This window comes from Scyliorhinus torazame, chromosome 17, assembly GCF_047496885.1.
Source record: "Scyliorhinus torazame isolate Kashiwa2021f chromosome 17, sScyTor2.1, whole genome shotgun sequence".
NCBI lineage: Eukaryota > Metazoa > Chordata > Chondrichthyes > Carcharhiniformes > Scyliorhinidae > Scyliorhinus > Scyliorhinus torazame.
This window is the reverse complement of record NC_092723.1, coordinates 87,567,040-87,583,511: the sequence shown is the minus strand read 5'-3', so window position 1 is coordinate 87,583,511 and position 16,472 is coordinate 87,567,040. Positions and strand designations below refer to the sequence as shown.

The 16,472-nt window shown below is 49.1% G+C and overlaps 1 protein-coding gene across 2 annotated transcripts in view; it reads right to left on the bottom strand.

The window, feature by feature from the left end:
* Window positions 1-14,542, bottom strand: part of LOC140393990 (potassium voltage-gated channel subfamily A member 2-like) — a 138,469-nt gene extending 123,927 nt beyond the window's left edge. For both annotated transcript variants that reach the window (XM_072480717.1, XM_072480716.1), the window contains exon 1: window positions 14,123-14,542. The gene's annotated coding sequence lies outside the window, so the exon portion shown is untranslated. The remainder of the gene's footprint in view (window positions 1-14,122) is intronic.
* Window positions 14,543-16,472: the final 1,930 nt, after the last annotated feature.

Sequence of the window (16,472 nt, the reverse complement as noted above, 5' to 3'; positions counted from 1 at the left end):
ATAAGAAGAGGCTGGATAGACTGGGACTTTTTTCCCTGGAGCGTAGGAGGCTTAGGGGTGATCTTATAGAGGTCTGTAAAATAATGAGGGGCATAGATAAGGTAGATAGTCAACATCTTTTCCCAAAGGTAGGGGAGTCTAAAACTAGAGGGCGTAGGTTTAAGGTGAGAGGGGAGAGATTCAGAAGGGCCCAGAGGGGCAATTTCTTCACTCAGAGGGTAGTGAGTGTCTGGAATGTGCTGCCAGAGGTAGTAGTAGAGGCGGGTACAATTGTGTCTTTTAAAAAGCATTTAGATCGTTACATGGGTAAGATGGGTATAGAGGGTTATGGGCCAAGTGCGAGCAACTGGGACTAGCTTAATGGTAAAAACTGGGCGGCATGGACTGGTTGGGCCGAAGGGCCTGTTTCCATGCTGTAAACTTCTATGATTCTAAGTGGCCAGGGTGATTAAGAAGGCAGATGGCATCCTTGCCTTCATCAGCCGAGGCATTGCGTACAAGAGTTAGGAAATCACGTTGCAGTTATAGAAAACCTTGGCCGCATTTGGAGTATTGCGTGGAGTTCTGGTCACCACATTATCAGAAAGACATGGAAGCATTGCAGTGAGTGCAAAGAAGGTTCACCAGGATGTTGCCTGGTCTCGAGGGTGTTGAATAAACTAGGATTGCTTTCACTGGAAAGCCAGAGGCTGAGGGGAGACCTGATAGAGGCCTAAAAAATTATGAGAGGCATAGACAGGGTGGATAGTCAGAGGCTTTTTCCAAGGGTGGACGTGCCAGTTACAAGGAGGCACAGGTTCAAGGTGAGAGAAGGAAAATTTAAGGGAGATGTGCAGGATACGTTTTTCATGCAGAGAGTGGGGGGTGCCTGGAATGCACCGCCAGAAGATATGGTGGAAGCAGGTACATTAGCAACATTTAAGAAACATCTGGATGGGTACATGAATAGGGAGGAAATAGAAGGTTACGGACCAAGTAAGGGCAGAAGGTTTTTTTTTAGTTAGGGCATCATGATCGGTACAGGCTTGGAGGGCTGAAGGGCCTGTTCCTATGCTGTACTTTTCTTTGTTCTTTGTTCTTTATAATAGCTGCAAATAAAGAGAACACAGAACATAGAAATTAGAAAATAAGAGCAGGAATAGGCCATTTGGTGCTTCGAGCCTACTCCACGATTCAATATCAACATGGCTGATCCTCTATCTCAACGACATATTCCCATGCTCTCCCCATTCTCCTGGATGCCTTTAAAGTCCACAAATCTACCTTCAATGCATTCGGTAACTTGGCCTCCACAGCTTTCTGGGATAGAGAATTCCACAGGATCACCACCCTCTGAGTGAAGAAATTTCTCCTCAGCTCAGTCCTTAATGGCCCATCCCGTATGCTGAGACTGTGACCTCTTCTTCTGGACCCTTCAGTCAGAGGAAGCAACACCCAGTCTATCCAGCCCTGTCACAGCTTTATACGTTTCAATGAGATCCCCTCTCATTCTTCCAAACTCCAGTGACTACAGACTCAGTCAATCCAATTTCTCCTCATATGACAATCCTTCCATCCCAGCAATCAGTCTGGTGAACCTTCGCTGCACTCCTCGATGGCAAGTATATCCTCTCTTAGATAAGGAGACTAAACCTGCACACAAGACACCAGGTGTGGTCTCACCAAGACTCGATACAGCTGCAGTAAGTCGCCCTTGCTCCTGTACTCAAGTCCTATTGCAATGAAGGCCAACATACTATTTGCCTTCCACATTGCTTGCTGTCCCTGCAACTTGCTTTCAGTGACTGGTGTACAAGGACACCAAATGTGGAAATGTAGGTCCACATTTCCCAATCTATCACTATTTAAATAACACTCTGCCATTCTGTTTCTCCATCTGAAGTGGATAACTTCACATTTATCCATCTTATACTGCATTTGTCATCTGTTTGCCCATTCGCTCAACTTGTCCAAATCATCTTAAAGTCTCTTAACATCCTCCTCACCACTTACATACCCACCAAACCTGGAAATATTACATTTAGTTCCCTCATCCAAATTATTGATGCATATTGTGAATAGCTGGGGCTCAGGCACTAATGCCTGCAGGGCCCCGCTAGTCACCGCCTGCCACTTTGAAAAATACCCATTTATTCCAATCTCGTCTCCGGTCTGCTAACCAATTCTCAATCCATGCCAATATATTGATCTCCCGACTTGGTGGTATTAGTAGAGTAGGAGGTATACCGAGCCATGAGTTTACAATTGTGGTTGAGTACAATACTCTGCTGCTGATGGCCCTCAGTGCCTGATAGATGCTGTGGTGTGGAGGGGAGGGGAGGGGGGGGGGGGGTAGTATTTGGTAATAAGCAGGATGTTTCCTTGCCCATGTTTGACCTGATGTCATGAGATGTCATAGTGTCCAGAGTCAATGTGAGGACTCCCAGCGAAACTCCCTCCCAACTTTATACCACTATGCTGCCATCTCTGCTGGGTCTGTCCTGCCAGTGGGAGAGGACATACCCAGAGATGGTGATAGCAATGTCTAGGATATTATCTGTAAGATATGATTCTGTGAGTATGACTGTGTCACGCTGTTTCTTAACTAGTCTGTGAGTCAGCTCTTCCAATATTGACGCAAGTCCCCAGATGTAAGTAAAGAGGACTCTGCAAGGTCAACTGCCTCCACCAATCAGAGTACACTTGCCAACCAATCAGCACTCTCTTTTCATGCAGAAAGGTGGTTCCCTTTCCTTTTGCATAATTTTTGCAAACTGTCCTGATGGGTACAAGATGGAAAGCTTCCACAGCATGTCTCTTTTTTCAGTAATACTCAAGTTCGGTAACATCAAGTGACTCTTTGAATTTAAGTTCCACCAAATGCCATAGTAGGGTCTGAACCTGTCCCCAGAGCGTTAGCTTGGGTCTCTGGATTACTAATCCAGTGACATTACCATTATATCACTGCTTCCCCAACCATGGACAAAAGAGCTGAATTCCATGGGTGAGGTGAGAGTGACTGCCCTTGACATCAAGGCATAATTTGACCGAGTACGGCATCAAGGAGCCCTCGCAAAACTGGAGTCAACTGGAATCAGGGGGGAAACTCTCCGCTGGTTGGAGTCTTACCTAGCACAAAGGAAGATGGTTGTGGTGGTTGAGGTCAATCATCTCAGCTCCAGGACATTGCTGCAGGAGTTCCTGAGGAACAGCCCAAGGCCCAACCATCTACAGTTGCTTATTTCCATTATAATGTCAGAAGTGGGGATCACTTATGACTGCACAATGTTCAGCACCATTCGCAACTCCTCAGATAGCGAAGCAGTCCATGTCCAAATGCAGCAAGACTTGGACGACATTCAAGTTTGGGCTGAGAAGTGGCAAGTTACATTTGCACCACACAGGTGTCAGGCAATGACCATCTCCAACAAGAGGGAATCTAAGCATCACCACTTGACATTCAATGGGATTACCATCACTGAATCCCCCATTATCAACATCCTGGGGTTTCCAATGACCAGGAATGGAACTGGACCAGCCATATAAATACTGTGGCTACAAGAGTAGGTTAGAGGATGGGACAGGGTGCGCAGCACGATAGCACACTGATTACCACTGCTGCCTCACAGTACCAGGGGCCAGGATTCAATTCTGGCCTTGCGTGACTGTCTGTGGAGGTTGTAAATTCTCCCCGTGTCTGCATGGGTTTCCTCTGGGTGCTCCAGATTTCCTCCCACAGTCCAAAGGTATGTTGGTTAGGTAAATTTCCCCTTAGTTTCCCAAGATGTGCAGGTTATGTTATAGGGATAGGGCGGAGGAGTGGACCCTGGTGTTCGTTCAGAGGGTCAGTGCAAAATCAATGGGCTGAATGGCCTCCTTCTGCACTGTAGGGATTCTATGAATTCTTTAGAGAGTGACTTGCCTCCTGATTCCCCAAAGCCTGTCCACCATCTACAAGACTCAAGTCAGGAATATGATGGAATACTCCCCACTTGCATGGAAGAGTGCAGCTCCAAAACCATTCAAGAAGCTCAACACCATCCAGGACAAAGAGCCCCACTTGATTGGCACCCTATCCTGTACCTGAAACAGTCAATCCCTCTGCCACCAACGCAGAGTGGCAGCCATGTGTACCATGCACTGCAGGGACTCACCAAGGTTCCTTCAAGAGCACCTTCCAAACCCATGACCACTACTACCTAGAAGGACAAGAGCAGCAGGTACCTGGGAACACCACCACCTTGAGGTTCCCCTCCAAATCACTCACCATCCTGACTTGAAAATATATTGCCGTTCCTTCACTGTTGCTGGGTCAAAATCCTGAAACTCCCTCCCTAACAGCACTGTGGGTGCACCTACACCACATGGACTGCAGCAGTTCAAGAAGGTCACAATTCCATAAGTTTTACAGTACTTTTGGACAGGGATGAGGGTAACCCTCGCGTTAAGGTGCTAAACTGGGGAAAGGCAAATTACGATAACATCAGACAGGAATTGAAAAATCTGGATTGGGTGCGGCTGTTGGAGGGTAAATCAATTTTGGACATGTGGGAGTCCTTCAAGCGACAGTTGATTAGGATTCAGGAAAGTCACGTTCCTGAGTGAACCAAGGATATATATGGGAAGTTCAGGAAGCCTTGGATAACAAGGGGCATTGTGAATTTCATCAAAAAGAAAAATGAGGCTTTTGTACGGTCTAGAAGGGTGGAGACAGTCAAAGCCCTTGAGGAGTATAAAGAAAGTAGGAAGGTACTTCCGCAGGAAATTAAGAGGGCTAGGAAGAGTCATCAAAAGTCCTTGACAAGTAGGATTAAGGTGAATCACAAAGCTTTTTATTCATATGTAAACAGCAAGAGGGTGGCCAGGGAAAGGATTGGACCACTTAAGGTCAGTGGGGAGAATCTATGTGTTGCGCCAGAGGAAATGGGTAAGGTACTAAATGAGTACTTTGCATCAGTGTTCACCAAAGGGACTTTATGGAAGATGATTCTTGGATCAGGTGTGTGGACAGTCTGGGCCATGTTGATATCGTAAAGGAGGAGGTATTGGACATTAAGGTAGATAAGTCTCCTGCGCCAGATGGGATTTACCCCAGAATTCTGAGGGAAGCAAGGGAGGAAATTGCTGGGGCCTCGACTGACATCTTTGTATCCTCATTGGTTGTAGGTGATATCCCAGAGGACTGGAGAATAGCTAATGTAGTACTACTGTTTAAGAAAGGTCGCAGGGATAATCCAGGAAACTATAGGCCGGTGAGCCTCATGTCGGTTGTAGGTAAATTATTGGAGAGAATTCTCAGGGACAGGATTTATACCCATTTGGAAACAAATGGACTCATAAGCGAGAGCGTGGTTTTGTGAAGGGGAGGTCGTGTCTCACTAACTTGATTGAGTTTTTTGAGGAGGTGACAAAGATGATTGATGAGGGGAGGGCGTTGGATGTTGTTTACATGGACTTCAGTAAAGCCTTTGACAAGGTGCCTCATGGCAGACTGGTACAAAAGGTGAAATCACACGGGATCAGAGGTGAAGTGGTAAGATGGATACAGAACTGGCTCGGTCACAGAAGGCAAAGGGTAGCAGTCGAAGGGTGTTGTTATGAATGGGAGGTTGTGACTAGTGGTGTTCCACAGGGATCTGTGCTGGGGCCTCTGTTGTTTGCAGTATACATAAACAATTTAGAGGAAAATGTAGATGGTCTGATTAGTAAGTTCGCGGATGACACCAAGGTTGGTGGCGTGTCAGAGGATACAGCAGGACATAAATAGATTGGAGACTTGGGCAGAGAAATGGCAAATGGTGTTTGATCCAGACAAATGTGAGGTAATGCATTGTGGTGGGTCTAACATGGAGGTTCACTCAGGAACGTGACTTTCCTGAATCCTAATCAACTGTCGCTTGAAGGACTCCCACATGTCCAAAATTGATTTACCCTCCAACAGCCGCACCCAATCCAGATTTTTCAATTCCTGTCTGATAGAACATAGAACAAAGAACGATACAGCGCAGTACAGGCCCTTTGGCCCACGATGTTGCACCGAAACAAAAGCCATCTAACCTACACTATGCCATTATCATCCATATGCTTATCCAATAAACTTTTAAATGCTCTCAATGTTGGCGAGTTCACTACTGTTGCAGGTAGGGCATTCCACGGCCTCACCACTCTTTGCGTAAAGAACCTACCTCTGACCTCTGTCCTATATCTATTACCCCTCAGTTTAAAGCTATGTCCCCTCGTGCTAGCCATTTCCATCCGCGGGAGAAGGCTCTCACTGTCCACCCTATCTAACCCCCTGATCATTTTGTATGCCTCTATTAAGTCTCCTCTTAACCTTCTTCTCTCCAACGAAAACAACCTCAAGTCCATCAGCCTTTCCTCATAAGATTTTCCCTCCATACCAGGCAACATCCTGGTGAATCTCCTCTGCACCCGCTCCAAATCCTCCACGTCCTTCCTATAAAGCGGTGACCAGAACTGTACGCAATACTCCAAATGCGGCCGTACCAGAGTTTTGTACAGCTGCAACATGACCTCATGACTCCGGAACTCAATCCCTCTACCAATAAAGGCCAACACTCCATAGGCCTTCTTCACAACCCTATCAACCTGGGTGGCAACTTTCAGGGATCTATGTACATGGACACCGAGATCCCTCTGCTCATCCACACTTCCAAGCACTTTACCATCAGCCAAATATTCCGCATTCCTGTTATTCCTTCCAAAGTGAATCACCTCACACTTCTCTACATTAAACTCCATTTGCCACCTCTCAGCCCAGCTCTGCAGCTTATCTATGTCCCTCTGTAACGCAAATTTACTCACCCTCCCTTCTGCGCCTTCCTCTAGGTCATTGATAAAAATGACAAACAGCAACGGCCCCAGAACAGATCCTTGTGGTACGCCACTTGTAACTGAACTCCATTCTGAACATTTCCCATCAACCACCACCCTCTGTCTTATTCAGCTAGCCAATTTCTGATCCACATCTCTAAATCACCCTCAATCCCCAGCCTCCGTATTTTCTGCAATAGCCTACCGTGGGGAACCTTATCAAACGCTTTACTGAAATCCATATACACCACATCAACTGCTCTACCCTCGTCTACCTGTTCAGTCACCTTCTCAAAGAACTCGATAAGTTTTGTGAGGCATGACCTACCCTTCACAAAGCCATGCTGACTATCCCTGATCATATTATTCCTATCTAGATGATTATAAATCTTGTCTCTTATAATCCCCTCCAAGACTTTACCCACGACAGACGTGAGGCTCACCGGTCTATACTTGCCGGGGTTGTCTCTGCTCCCCTTTTTGAACAAAGGGACCACATTTGCTATCCTCCAGTCCTCTGGCACTATTCCTGTAGCCAATGATGACATAAAAATCAAAGCCAAAGGCCCAGCAATCTCTTCCCTGGCCTCCCAGAGAATCCTAGGATAAATCCCATCAGGCCCCGGGGACTTATCTATTTTCAGCCTGTCCAGAATTGCCAACACCTCTTCCCTACGTACCTCAATGCCATCTATTCTAATAGCCTGGGTCTCAGCATTCTCCTCCACAACATTATCTTTTTCCTGAGTGAATACTGACAAAAAATATTCATTTAGTATCTCGCCTATCTCTTCAGACTCCACACACAACTTCCCATCCCTGTCCTTGACTGGTCCTACTCTTACCCTAGTCATTCGCTTGTTCCTGACATACCTATAGAAAGCTTTTGGGTTTTCCTTGATCCTACCTGCCAAATACTTCTCATGTCCCCTCCTTGCTCGTCTTAGCTCTCTCTTTAGATCCTTCCTCGCTACCTTGTAACTATCCATCGCCCCAACTGAAACTTCTCACCTCATCTTCACATAGGCCTCCTTCTTCCTCTTAACAAGAGATTCCACTTCTCTGGTAAACCACGGTTCCCTCGCTCTACGCCTTCCTCCCTGCCTGACCGGTACGTACTTATCAAGAACACGCAGTAGCTGTTCCTTGAACAAGCTCCACTTATCCAGTATGCCCAACACTTGCAGCCTACTTCTCCAACCTATCCCCCCCAAGTCACGTCTAATGGCATCATAATTGCCCTTTCCCCAGCTATAACTCTTGCCCTGCGGGGTATACTTATCCCTTTCCATCACTAACGTAAACGTCACCGAATTGTGGTCACTGTCCCCAAAGTGCTCTCCTACCTCCAAATCCAACACCTGGCCTGGTTCATTACCCAAAACCAAATCCAACGTGGCCTCGCCTCTTGTTGGCCTGTCAACATATTGTGTCAGGAAACCCTCCTGCACACACTGTACAAAAAACGACCCATCTAATGTACTCGAACTATATCTTTTCAAGTCAATATGTGGAAAGTTAAAGTCTCCCATAATAACTACCCTGTTACTTTTGCTCTTATCCAGGATCATCCTCGCCATCCTTTCCTCTACATCCCTAGAACTATTTGGAGGCCTATAGAAAACTCCCAACAGGGTGACCTCTCCTTTCCTGTTTCTAACCTCAGCCCATACTACCTCGGAAGATGAGACCCCATCTAGCATCCTCTCCGCCACCGTAATACTGCTCTTGACTAGCAGCGCCACACCTCCCCCTCTTTTGCCTCCTTCTCTGAGCTTACTAAAACACCTAAACCCCAGAACCTGCAACATCCATTCCTGTCCCTGCTCTATCCATGTCTCCGAAATGGCCACAACATCGAAGTCCCAGGTACCAACCCATGCTGCCAGTTCCCCTACCTTATTTCGTATACTCCTGGCATTGAAGTAGGCACACTTCAAACCACCTACCTGAACACTGGCCCCCTCCTGCGACGTCAAATTTGTGCTCCTGACCTCTATGCTCTCATTCTCCCGTACCCTAAAACTACAATCCAGGTTCCCATGCCCCTGCTGCATTAGTTTAAACCCCCCCAAAGAGCACTAACAAATCTCCCCCCCCAGGATATTTGTGCCCCTCAGGTTCAGATGTAGGCCATCCTGTCTGTAGAGGTCCCACCTTCCCCAGAAAGAGCCCCAGTTATCCAGAAATCTGAATCCCTCCCACCTGCACCATCCCTGTAGCCACGTGTTTAATTGCTCTCTCTCCCTATTCCTCATCTCATTATCACGTGGCACGGGCAACAACCCAGAGATAACAACTCTGTTTGTTCTAGTTCTGAGCTTCCATCCTAGCTCCCTGAAAGCCTGCCTGACATCCTTATCCCCTTTCCTACCTATGTCGTTAGTGCCAATGTGGACCACGACTTGGGGCTGCTCCCCCTCCCCCTAAGGACCCGGAAAACACGATCCGAGACATCACGTACCCTTGCACCTGGGAGGCAACATACCAAACGTGAATCTCTCTCGCTCCCACAAAATCTCCTATCTGTGCCCCTGACTATCGAGTCCCCAATTACTAATGCTCTGCTCCTCTCCCCCCTTCCCTTCTGAGCAACAGGGACAGACTCCGTGCCAGAGGCCCGTACCCCATGGCTTACCCCTGGTAAGTCGTCCCCCCCACAAGTATCCAAAGCGGTATACTTGTTTCTCAGGGGAACGACCGCAAGGGATCCCTGCACTGACTGCTTCTTCCCAGTCCCTCTTACAGTTATCCATCTATCTCCAATCTTTGGTGTAACTAATTCCCTGAAGCTGCTATCTATGACCCCCTCTGCCTCCCGAATGATCCGAAGTTCTTCCAACTCCAGCTCCAGTTCCCTAACTCGGTCTTGGAGGAGCTGGAGATGGCTGCACTTCCTGCAGGTAAAATCAGCAGGGACACTAACGGCATCCCTCACCTCAAACATCCTGCAGGAGGAACATTGCACTGCAGGAGGAACATTGCACCCTGATGTTATCGTAATTTGCCTTTCCCCAGTTTAGCACCTTAATGCGAGGGTTACCCTCATCCCTGTCCAAAAGTACTGTAAAACTTATGGAATTGTGACCTTCTTGAACTGCTGCAGTCCATGTGGTGTAGGTGCACCCACAGTGCTGTTAGGGAGGGAGTTTCAGGATTTTGACCCAGCATACCGTAAATGGCAAATTCTTAGGAATATAGAAAGTCAGAGAGATCTGGGCGTGCCGGTCCACAGATCTTTGAAAGTCGCAACACAAGTGGACAAGGTAGTCAAGAAAGCATCTGGAATGCTCGCCTTCATTGGACGGGGCATTGAGTATAAAAACTGGCAAGTCATGCTACAGTTGTAAAGAACCTTGGTAAGGCTGCAATTGGAATATTGCTCACAATTCTGGTCACCACACTACCAGAAGAATGTGGAGGCTTTGGAGAGGGTCCAGTGGAGGTTTACCAGGATGTTGCCTGATCTGGAGAGTGTTAGCTATGCAGAGATGCTGAATAGACTTGGACTGTTTTCACTAGAACAACAGAGGTTGAGGGGTGACCTGATAGAGGTCTACAAGATTATGAGGGGCATGGATAGAGTGGATGGGCAGGCACTCTTTCCCAGGGTGGAGGGGTCAGTCACCAGGGGGCATAGGTCTAAGGTCCGTGGGGCAAAGTTTAGAGGAGATGTGCGAAGCAGGTTTTTTACGCAGAGGATGGTGAGTGCCTGGAACACGCTGCCAGGGGAGGTTGTGGAAGCAGATACATTAACGGCATTCAAAAGGCGTCTCGACAAATACATGGACAGGATGGGTATAGAGGGAGACGGCACTAGGAAGTGCTGAGGGTTTTGGGCAAGGTTGGTATCATGACCGGTACAGGCTTGGAGGGCTGAAGGGCCTGTTTCTGTGCTGTTGTTCTTTGTTCTAAGGTGGCTCACCACCACCTTCTCAAGGGCAATTAGAGATGGGCAACAAATGCTGGTCTAGACAGCGACACCCACATCCTGTAAAATAATTTTTAAAAATAAAAATCAACATTTCTGATGGGTGAGAATGAGAAATGCTGCCCTTTAGTTTGGGAAGCTGAGAAATATAAAGTGTTCACTAAAGAACCTTGGCTGCTACAACAGCAAATATTTCAGGTCAGATATTATATAGTGGGGGCTCTGAAGTTAGTGTACCGATTGAATGTTCGGTAAAGATTCAGTGTGGGATAATGTAAACTGTAGTGTGAGTGAGAAAAGGTTATGTACGGGGTGACCTTGTTGGCTTGAAACAAATGCTGAAAGGGAATCTCTCAGATTAAATTGGTGGATGTCAGTCATCAACTGTCATTTTCACAAAATGAAGAGAATGAATGAAGAAATAGTTAAGGATCCTCGAGAAGAGACGCCTCACAATGTCAGACTTTGTTCAGAATATGGAAGCTTTTGATTTAATTTGTTTTGAAATTTAGGCTGTGCATCTTAGCTGATTTTTATTTAGAGGAGAGAATGTGCTCACTGTGTTTGTACACAGGTGAGAATTCACTGAGAATTTGCTGCCCTATAAACGGATATTGATTTAGTCTGGTTTCTGGGTGAGAAGGCGGCTGCTTGTTATGTGTAATTCTGTGAATAAATAGAATGTGTAGAAATTGTTTCCACTTCCATCCTTCACCAACTGGCTTTCTAGAAAAGAACATAGGGGAGGGTGAAGGACAAAGGGATATAGGGACCACGAAGGAGGGAGAGAGAGAGAGATTAGAGAACAGATCGATGAGATACGCATTCATAGAAAGCAGAGAACGTGAAGGAGGGGGATGGAGAGGTGAAAGGAGAGGGAGGAATGAGAAAGGATGAGAAGTCAGAGATAGGGGAGGATTAAGGAGAGAGGGATAGAAACATAGAAACATTGAAAATAGGAGCAGGAGGAGGTCATTTGGCCCTTCAAGCTCATTCTGCCATTCATTATGATCATGGCTGATCATCCAACACAATAGCCGAATCCGGCCCCCAAACCCCACATATCCTTTGATCCCCTTCACCCCAAGTGCTATATCTAGCTGCATCTTGAAAATATCCCGTTTTCCGAGGTTGCATGCCCCCGCCGGCAGCGGAATTCTCCATTCCCGCAGCCGGCCAATGGATTTCCCACTATGGGCCACCCCACGCCGTCGGGTGCGCTGCCGACGGGGCGGAAGATCCCACCCACAGAGAATCCCACAGATAATGTTTTGGCCTCAACTACTTTCTGTGGTAGCGAATTCCACAGACTCACCACTCTCTGGGTGGAGAAATTTCTCCTCATCTCTGTCCTAAATGGTCAACCCATTTCATTAAGTTGTGATACTTGGTTCCGCACACCCTCAACATCGGGAATATTCTTTCCTGCATCTGCGCTGTCTCGGCCTGAAAGAATTTTATAGGTTTCTATGAGATAGAGGATGAAGAGGTGAGGGATGAAGGGATTGTCAACGGGAGTGGGAAGGAGCGATTGTCAAGGGTGGAGGGATGGATGGAGGATGAAAGAGAGAGGAATGGAGAGAAAAAGATAAAGGGAGGGTGAAGGGGCGAGGGATGGAGAGAGAGGGTGAGGGAGAGAGGGATAGAGGGATAGTGAAGGGGAAAGGGATAGGGGATGGATGGAGGGATGGTAAAGGGGTGAGAGATGGAGTGAGGGATTCAGTGAGGGTGAAGGATAAGGGGTGGAATGAGGGTGAAGGAGAGAGGTATTGAGGGAAGGTGAAGGGGAGAGGGATTGAGGGAGGGTGAGGGTGAGGATGGAGGGAGGTTGAGGGGTGGAGTGAGGGATGGAGGGAAGGTGAGTGATAGAGGGAGAGAGAGGGGAGGTGGAAGGAGGGAGGGTGATGAGGGGAGGGGTGAAGGAAAGGCAAGACAGTGAGTGATAGAGAGGATGAGAGTTGATGGAGGGTGGTTGAGAGGGTGAGAGATGAGGGATGAGGGGTTGATGGGGTACAGGGTGAGAGATGGAGGGAGGGTGATAGAGGGAGGATGATGGAGGGAGCATGATGGGGAGGGTAAGGGATGGGAAAAGGGTGTCGGGAGGGTGATGGGAGGAGGGTGTGTGGGTGATGGATGGAGGGTGAAGGGGAAGGTAGGGTGAGGGATGAATGATGGAGGAAGGGTGATGGAGGGAGGGAAGGTGATGGGGGAGTGAAGGTGATGGAGGGTGGGGGTTATGGAGCAATGGTGAGGTGGGAGGGCGAGAGGGAGGGAGGGATGGAGGGTGGGTGAGGGGGTTGAGGAGGGAGGGATGGGAAGAGGGTGAGGAGGTGATGGAGGGAAGGTGTTGGAGGGAGGGTGCGGGTGATGGAGGGATGGTGAGGGAGTCAGGGAGGGAGAGTGAGGGGGTTATGGAGGGAGGGATGGAGAGAGGGTGAGGGGGTGACAGAGGGAGGTTAAGGAATGAGGTGGTGAGGGATAGAGAGAGTGATGGAGGGAGGGTGAGGGATGAGGTAGTGAGGGATAGAGGGAGAGTGGTGGAGGTAGGGTGAGGGATGGAAGGAGAGTGAGGGATGGAGGGAGGGTGATGGAGGGAGGATGAGGGGTGAGAGAGGGAGGGTGAGGGATGGAGCGAGGGTGAGGGGTGAGGGAGGGAGGGTGAGGGATGGAGGGAGAATGAGGGATGGAGCGAGGGTGATGGAGGGAAGGTGAGGGGTGATAGAGGGAGGGCGAGGGATGGAGGGTGAGGGGTTGATGGGGTAAGAGGTGAGGGATGGAGTGAGGGTGAGGGGTGAGGAAGGGAGGGAGGGTGATGGAGGGAGGGTGAGGGATGGAGGAATGGGGTGAGGAATGGAGGGTGAGGGAGGGAGGGTGAGGGGTGATGGAATGAGGGTGAGGGAGGGAGGGTGAGGGGTAAGGGAGGGTGAGGGAGAGAAGGTGAGGGATGGTGAGGGAGGGTGAGGGGGTGATGGGTGAGGGAAAGTGAGGGAGGGTGAAGGGTGAGGGAGGGAGGGAGAGTGAGTGAGGGGGTGAGGGAGTGTGAGGGGGAGAGTGAGGGAGGGAGGGTGAGGGGTGAGGGAGGGAGAGTGAGGGAGAGAGGGCGAGGGATGGAGGGAAGGTGAGGGAGGGAGAGTGAGTGAGGGGGTGAGCGGGGTGAGGGAGTGTGAGGGGGAGAGTGCGGGAGGGAGTGTGAGGGATGGAGGGAAGGTGAGGGAGGGAGGTGAGGCTGGCTGGGGAATCCCTCTCTCTCTGTTTCTGTGTTGATGGGGACTTTGCTGTGAGGATGGGCTCTGCGCTGTTGCCCTCTTTCTGCTCCCAGCCGCTATAAATAGCAGCTGCCGACTGCCTGTCTGGGGAGAAAACAAAACACTTGTTTACCTCGGTTGGTGCAGAGTGACCTTGGGAAGCGATCCGCGGTTCCCCGGAATGCAGGATCCGCCCTCTGCAGAATGATGCTGGGGCCGGGAGCTGGCTGATATCACACACACTTCCCCAGCAAACTTCCCAGTGCAATCCTCTAGCTGCTGCCAAGCCGCTGTCCGGGGCTCCAGGCGGCCGCACCATCTATCCTCAACATCGCAGCCTGGTGAGGGCACAGCCCTTTACCTGGGTACCAGCGACAGCTTTCAGCTGGTACCGCCTCCCGTCACAAGGGCTGCTCAATATGTGGCCTCTGCAACGAGACAAGAGCGAAGAAGCACAATGTTAACTCCACAGACAGCTCACTCTCTGGCAATCCCCATCTGTCTCCTCTTCTCTCTATCGCTGACTATTCAGCCTCAATGTCTCCCATTCTCTTCACTCCAGATCTGCGTGTGCTTTTCTGCTCTTTTAGTCTCTGTACCTGTGAATCTCATCAACTGCTGTCCCACCTGCATTACACAAGCCCCCTGACAATATCCTGTTCCTGTTGATGCAGAAATCCTTACCAAACTTCTCTGCAGCCTGGAAGAAAAACAGTGCTGGAAATTCTCAACAAGGTGCCACAGTGGTTAGCACTGCTGCCTCACAGCACCAGGGACCCAGGTCCAATTCTGGTTTTGGATGATGTGTGGAGTTCTCCCCGTGTCTGCGTGGGTTTCCTCCGGGTGCTCCAATTTCGCCCCACAGTCCAAAGATGTGCAGGTTAGGTGGACTAGCCATGCTAAAATTGTCCCTCAGTGTCCAGAGATTTGCAGGTCAGATGGTGTTCTGGGGATAGGGTGGGGAGCGGGCCGAGGTAGGGTGCTCTTTCAGAGGGTTGGTGCAAACCCAATGGGCCGAATGGCCTCCTTCTGCACTGTAGGGAATCAATTGATTCAGATCTGACAGCAACTGTGCAGAAACACAGTTAATGGGCTGGATTCTATCTAACGGACCTTGGGGATCCCCCATGACAAGACCAAATGGTGTCTCAAGCCTACACTTACCAGGAGCCTGACTATTGGAGGGCTGTTTCCAGGGGCACCTTCCTAATTGGCCAGGTCCTAGCACAATGATCCAATTAGGAGCAGCACACTGCTGGTCTAACTAGAGGTCTGGATGCTCTGGGCCTCAGCAGCTCCATTGGGAGAAGTGGACACTATTGATGCAGGTCAGAGACCACAAGGGCCCCTCAGCAGCAAGGCTCCATCAGAAGGGTAATCACTAAATTAATATGTACGAGGTACATTGGCGAGACCATGCAGACGCTGCGACAACGAATGAACGGACATCGCGCAACAATCACCAGGCAGGAATGTTCCCTTCCAGTCGGCGAACACTTCAGCAGTCAAGGGCATTCAGCCTCTGATCTCCGAGTAAGCGTTCTCCAAGGCGGCCTTCAGGACGCGCGACAACGCAGAATCGCCGAGCAGAAACTTATAGCCAAGTTCCGCACACATGAGTGCGGCCTCAACCGGGACCTGGGATTCATGTCACATTACATTCATCCCCCACCATCTGGCCTGTGAAATCCTACCAACTGTCCTGGCTTGACACAATTCACACCTCTTTAACCTGGGGTTACCCCATCTCTGGATCTGTAAAGATTTAATCACCTGCTAATGGTCACATTCCAAGCATTGTTTGGCATCTTTGAATTTGTCTATATATGTGTTTCTGGAACATACCCACCCAGGTTGATAGGGTGGTGAAGAAGGCCTATGGAGTGTTGGCCTTTATTGGTAGAGGGATTGAGTTCCGGAGTCAGGAGGTCATGTTGCAGCTGTACAGAACTCTGGTACGGCCGCATTTGGAGTATTGCGTACAGTTCTGGTCACCGCATTATAGGAAGGACGTGGAGGCTTTGGAACGGGTGCAGAGGAGATTTACCAGGATGTTGCCTGGTATGGAGGGAAAATCTTATGAGGAAAGGCTGATGGACTTGAGGTTGTTTTCGTTAGAGAGAAGAAGGTTAAGAGGAGACTTAATAGAGGCATACAAAATGATCAGAGGGATAGATAGGGTGGACAGTGAGAGCCTTCTCCCGCGGATGGAAATGGCTAGCACGAGGGGACATAGCCTTAAACTGAGGGGTAATAGATATAGGACTGAGGTCAGGGGTAGGTTCTTTACGCAAAGAGTAGTGAGGCCGTGGAATGCCCTACCTGCTACAGTAGTGAACTCGCCAACATTGAGGGCATTTAAAAGTTTATTGGATAAACATATGGATGATAATGGTATAGTGTAGGTTAGATGGCTTTTGTTTCGGTGCAACATCGTGGGCCGAAGGGCCTGTACTGCGCTGTATCATTCTATGTTCTATGTT